The sequence below is a fragment of the Chrysochloris asiatica genome, unplaced genomic scaffold (assembly GCF_000296735.1).
Source record: "Chrysochloris asiatica unplaced genomic scaffold, ChrAsi1.0 scaffold00021, whole genome shotgun sequence".
Taxonomy (NCBI): Eukaryota; Metazoa; Chordata; class Mammalia; order Afrosoricida; family Chrysochloridae; genus Chrysochloris; species Chrysochloris asiatica.
In genome coordinates, this window is record NW_006408539.1 from 2,954,098 (window position 1) to 2,960,644 (window position 6,547).

The following is a 6,547-nucleotide window of genomic DNA, read 5'->3' on the forward strand; positions in this document are numbered from 1 at the left end:
TGCGAACCTCAGGGTCAGCAGTTCGAAACCACCAGCTGTTGCATGGGAGAAAGATGAGGCTTTCTGCTTCCGTAAAGATCTACAGCCTCGGAAACACTGCACAGGGTTGCTGTGAGTCAGAACCAACTCCACAGCACATTACAACAACAACATTAAACCAAAACCAAATTAAAAACTCATAACGACTCAGTGTAGGGTTTCCAAGGTTGTAAATCTTTACAGGACAAGCAAACTCCATCTTTCTTTTGTGGCGCAGCTGGTAGATTTGAACTGACAACCTTGTGGTTAGTCATCCAGTGCTTATCCTATAGTGCCACCAGGGTTCCTTAGAATTATCTGTAAGTGGGATTACAAAACAAACAAACAAATAAAAAACCAAAGAGATTCCAGGTCTCCATGCCCTTGAGATTCAGATTTATTAAGTTTGGGGTGGCAATGCATTTTTAACATGCTCATCAAGTGGTTTTGATGCAGGGCATTAAAAGACTGTGCTTTGAGAAACACTGGACTATGGCGACACCAATAGCCAGGCCATTTTCTGGACATCTGTAATACTGCAGGAAGTGGAGAAACTTTCCCAGAAAGTGCAATATTAACAGATGGAGTTACTTCCTTGCCCTGGAGGTCCAGGGAGGTGGACTTGCGCTTCCCTTGTGGTTTTGTTTCCAGGGCAGGGTTGGCAGTGTGTGTTGTCAGCCTGGACTCTGGTTCTGATGAAGAGAAGCCTGAAGGTATGTTCTGGAACGGTTCTGTCCATTGTAGATCAGAAATTCTGGGTGGCAGTCTGTGGGGTTCCTTTGGTTTTTAGTACCTCATTTGTTTTAGCTCCACCCACCGCAATGGAATTGATTCCCACTCACAGTGATCTTCGTCTTTCACTCCAGGAGCAGCTGATGGGTTTGAACTGTCGATCTTCTTGTTAATAGCCTAATACTTAACTCATAGCAGGACCACTGGTTAGAATTGAACTGATTTTGGACAGGATTCATAACCCACTGACCAATAGCACAGGTTGTGGTCTTTACTGGGGAGTCCTTGGATAGGTCAAATGCATTATACTTTCAAATACATCTGCATAAGAAGAGAGTTGTAATCAACCCCTCTGTGTCTGGCACAAAGTCGTCTGTCTCAAGAGATCTTTCTTTTTTTCCCTTTTTTAAAGAAATTGGTGTTTATCTTCCTTCAACCTTATTTTCATTTCCTCAGAGACTGTGGAAGGACAGTGGTCTGAGCAGTGGGGGCAGCAGACCACCTTTCAGTTGCAGATGAGCACTCTTTTCTCAGTGGGGAACTACTGAATAGGCACAGAGGGCACTTGCACCCCTTCAAACCAGCCTGCGACCTCGGACTGAGCAGCAGTAAATTCAGGACCTGGAGCAGTCCATTCGCCCCGAAATTCTTCCGTGGTCACAGCCTTTTCAGCAGAGACCTGATCTTGCTTTTCAACCTCTTCTGCATCTCTGTAACAATGGAGGTCAACCATGACTTCCAAAGGGTGCGTCCAGGAGATGGTGCCACGCATGCGCAGAACTTCCCGAGCCAGCAGCCACATCAGACCCACTGAGTGAGCTCCCTTGTGGTTACAGGGGATGGCAATGTCCACGTAGTGCAGAGGAGAATCTGTGTTGTACAGAGCAATGGTGGGAAAATTAATAAAAGATGCTTCTGTGAGAGGTTGGTGGTCAGCCTTGGGATCAGTAATCACCAAAAGCAGAGGTTCCCAGAAAGCTGTCTGGATCTGATTCATGAAGGTGCCTGGAGTGAAGCGCAAACTTTAGCACACTCGTTGGCCAGTAGGATACCCTTTGCCTTTTTCCTTTAAGCAAAGGAAAGAAAAAATGGGATTCAACCTGTCCTTTTCTCCTTTTCCCCAGGACTAGCTGAAGAAAGAAATGTACCCCTGTCCTCTGGCCCAAAGGCTACCTAAGGGCCCCTCGGTGTTGCTTGCAGGAGGAGAAGTTTCCAGTGAGGCTGTGCAAATGGCAGTCTTGGAGAAGAAGTGACTGAGGTTCTGTGGTCACAAACTTTGCCCTGAGTGGTGACAGAAGGTGAGGTGGCCTGGGAACAAAACAGGTTGGAAATTCTGGATGTTTCTTTCCCCTGCTCCAGCCCTTGTTACTGCTTGTCCTTGAGTTGGATCCCACCTAGGGTGCCATTTTGTATAACAGAAGGAAACATTGGCTGGCCCCACACCACCTTCCTAGTCATTGGCATGTGACACTATACAGTGCCTTCCACCCTGGGGTTCATCTTCCAGAACCGTATCAGAAGATATTCCACTGGGATCCACTGGGTTTTCATTGGCTAATTTATAGGAACAGACTGGCAGGCCTTTCTTCCTGGTCTGTCTTAGTTTCTGACTCCTGTCTACCATGACTGACCCTGCTGGTATCTCAAATACTGGTAGCACAACTCAAGCCACCAGAGTATGACAAGTGGTCAGACAGGTGGTAGGGTCTAAGCTTACTTACTCATCCTTTAAGGCCCTGGTTCAGCTCTCAGCTCACTCCTGTGGTCCCATTGAGCTCCCTGGTCTTCCTTCTCTGAACTCCCCCACACTGGAAGTCTGGCATGCTTATGCATGACTTCAGCATGCAATTGCAGTCTGGATTGTTTTTTCCTTCAAATTGACTCAAGGTTTGCCTTCTCCTTCCCTTTCCGAATTTCTCTCACTGTCTAAGGTGCTGTCCAGTGTCTAGCAGCTACTCACTCACTGTCTGCGAGCTGCTAGCTGGTTCAAACTTGCAACGCTGTTCAAACTTGTTCATCTCATCTGGGTACCGGCAATGCTTACTGTACTTTTCAGGGCACTGCCATCCTGCTGGGGTTTGAAGACTGATGGGCTCTCTTGGCTCATTATGGAAAACTAGCAAGTGCTTACAGTCCAGAAAGTCATAATGTGCTACGTGACATGAGAACAATTCAAATACTGGTGTGCTCCACTTTAAGAAAATGACATACAAAACAAAAACAAAACCCAAAAACACACCCTCACACAATTGATTAAATAAATGGTGGGGGTGGCAAGAAAGAATCTCTCATTTAAATAAAGATTTTTTTTCTTGTTTTAAATTGCCTTGTTCCCCAATGCATTTTTCTTTCTTTTAAATAACCCTGGAAACTTTTTATTTTTTTTCTCATTTACACCTATCATAATAAATTTGATTTATATAGTCATCTGGGTGTATATACTCTGTATAAAGTATAAAATGAAATACATTTTTATTGCAAATAAATGAAACTGAGACAGAGAAGGAGGCAGAACTTTGTATGCAAGGGAAGCTATAAATAAATGCACACAACTCGCTCTATGCAGAGAATACTTTTGGAAGTTTATGGAAGGAAAAAGTAAGAGTGATTGTTTCTGGGAAGAGGAACTAAAGGGAGGAGAGACAGAGAGACTTGGTTTGAAACCAACTTGACAGCACTTAACAACAACAAGAAGCAATAATGCTGTTTGTATTTTTTAAAATCAAATGAGTTTATGAAAGAGAGAAAGGGAAGGAGGAAGGGACAGAGGGAGACAAAGAGTAATGAAAGAAAGAGAGTCACGAAATAAAGGTAGTGAATATTAAAGGAGAGTTAGAAGCCAAGACAAGGTCCTTAAACAGATCCAAGTTCTGGGATATGGGGTGGAAACCTGAACTTGAATGTTGCTGTTACTGTTAAGTGCTATGGAGTTGGTTCTGACTCTTAGTGACCCAGTATAGGATCTCCAAGGAGTGGCTGGTGAACTTGAATCGCTGACCTTGCAGTTCAAACTGACCTTGAAGTTCAGTGTATTAACCCACAGTGCCACATCAAGGCAGGGATAGCGCTACATGTGCACACACATTCACACACAGCTTTAAGGATTGGGTTTCCTCTGGTCCCCAAAGTCATCTTCTCAGTAGACACGGGGCAGGATGATGTCATTTCTAATGCCAACCTGCTTAGGCTGGGTTTCTCTGTTGACTCAATTGCCCCCTGTCTGAATCCTAATTATCTTCATAGGGAACCTTAGTTACTACAGTCACCATAGTCTCTTCAACCTACTTCTGTAGTGGTTACTTCCCCTGCCTGTTCTCAGACGATGACTTTTTCTCTCTAATGAATTGCATGCAGCAGACGAAGGAAGAAAGGATCGCATTTCAGAGCTGGAGAGGGTGCTGCAAGCAACACCCATCTTCTCAGGGTCAGAGAGTGACATAGGAGCCTCAGAGAGGATGTGTGCCCAGGCCACACAGCTGGGTAAGTGGCAGAGTCGGGCTAGGTGCTAGGACTCCTAACCCCGACCCAAGGCTCTTCCTATAACACATCAGGGCTGCCATCAAATCACACTCCACCCCGTCACAGAGCTGTCACAGGCAGGACACGGAACACTGGCCTCAGCGAAAATGCTCCAAAGACGTTCATGGTCAGATCTGACAGCAAGGAACAGAGCTGTTGACAAGACCCTTGTGAGAAACTTGTTAACTTGAATGAGTTGGTTAACTCTGTCTAAGGAACAGACTTAAGAACTCTCTGGACTGTGTCTAATTACTCATTGTATTCCTTCCAACCAGCCTAGCACCTGGCCCATAGTAAGCAAATCACCAATCTGTGTCCTGTTAACGCACAGACTTACCATTTAAACATGAGGGAGAAATCTAGTAATTCTTCTTTCTAGTTTTACAGCCAAACTGAATTTCTTTTAAAGAATAGTCCAGATGAAAAGAGGGTGTCGGAGGGTGGGAGGGGACACAGAAGCAGAGGATATGTAATTTCTAGATGGAACTAGAATGGCCCAGTGCTCCTTGGCCCCCAGTGACACTGGGTCTCCTGCCTTCCTTGGCTGGGTGGCATGGTGCCATTTGGGAAAGGTGGGTGGACAGACAGCAGGACCATGTGTTCTGAGGCAGCTGGTGGGAGAGAAAGAACACCAGCTGGGACGTGAAACAGCCTAAGAATGGAGAACAAGTGCTGAAAGTCACCAGGATTGGCAAGCACAGAGCGGGCACATGTTGGGAGACACACAAGGACACAGATGTACTGAGTGACATGACTATGTGTGTGCAATTGGCACCTCCCCAAGTCCTGACTCCTACACCCCATCACCAGATACCCCAACACTCAAAGCAAACAGAGCATTCTTTTCTGGGAGTCTGACGAGTTGGTTATAGTCCAGGAGCAAAGTCAGAAGCTGAGATCCTTGCTGGATGAGCCACTGGGGCCATATCAGCATTCACTCCAACATATCCCTTGCCCCAGAGACACAGAAAAGGAGCACAGCACACTCTGTGTGGGAGGGAAACTTTCTCTCCAGTCATGTGCCCTCTCTGGGACTTCTAGAACCAGAGCCTTAGTAAAGATTTGAGTTCACTGGGTCTAACCCTTATTTTACAAATGAAGAAACCAAGTCAAGAAGGAAGGGCTATGACCTACCCAGGTCACAAAACCTCCAAGAAGTGGAAACAGTGGTCAAAACTAGATCTTCCCAACAGTAAGCTTCTGTTAAGGGTGAGGGAAATTTGTGGAATTACTTAATAGTGATAATGGAAGAAATGATGGTCATAATGTCAGCTACAACAGCACAAACAGCTGGGTCTTCCATTACAAACGGCATATGTTTTCTAGTCCAGCAGTGACCTCACCGTGGCCTCTGCAGGGCGCTTTGTGTCTCATCAAGGTCAATATGTCAACCATTGCTACTAGCAATACTGAGATACAAAGCATGGTCACCAGGGCCCTCAGCAAAACCAAACATTGAACCATGACTTCCGTTAAGCCGGCTCATTTGCCTTTTTCAAGTCCTCTTTCATTTCTTGGTGTCAATTTCCTCTAGTTCCTCCACTGCTTCCGGCTGTCCCTGCTGTCCACCTGGCCAATCTGCCTACTCCTAAAGTGTTCAGATTCTAAAGTCTTTGCAATTTGAACCTTGGGTTAATACAGCAGAGCAGCTCTCAGTTACATGATTGGGTGGATTCGGTAACTAGAGCTATTCACCTGGCCCCATGAATGATGGCACTTAACCCTAGAGAATTGAAGCCTATTAACCCAACTGATCAGTCACTGGAGTCTGTCTACTTTTGTGGTGACTTCTTTCCAATCAGCCCCACTCTTACATTAGAAAAACCAGAGGTAGTAGTGTGGGTAGGTAGGGGAAGCAGCAATTTGATAACAGTAAGTAATTCCTGATGTAGTCGATACTGAGGTAGGGGTACTGGGGCAAGCTGCACTAGATTCCTTTAACAACCTCTGAGTCTCTGGTGTTTCCTACTTATGCTCACCTATGGCACATGGGATATCAATGCTGATGTTCGATGGACCTTGGCTGAAAGCAGAAAATACCAGAAAGATATTTACCTGTGCTTCATTGACAATACGAAGCCTTTCAATTCCAGAACATTTAATTGCGCTCATGAGGAGTCTGTACATGGATCAAGAAGCAGTTGTTCGAACAGGACATGGGAACACTGAATGGTATAAAACGAAGAAAGTTGTGCGACAGGGTTGTATTCTTTCACCATACTTATTCAATCTGTATGCTGAGCAAATAATCCAAGAAACTGGGTTCTATGAAGAAAAA

The 6,547-nt window shown here is 45.3% G+C and overlaps 1 pseudogene; it reads right to left on the reverse strand.

Moving 5' to 3' along the window:
* Positions 1-1,194: 1,194 nt before the first annotated feature.
* Positions 1,195-4,395, reverse strand: LOC102822647 (annotated as a pseudogene).
* Between the last annotated feature and the right edge of the window lie 2,152 nt (positions 4,396-6,547).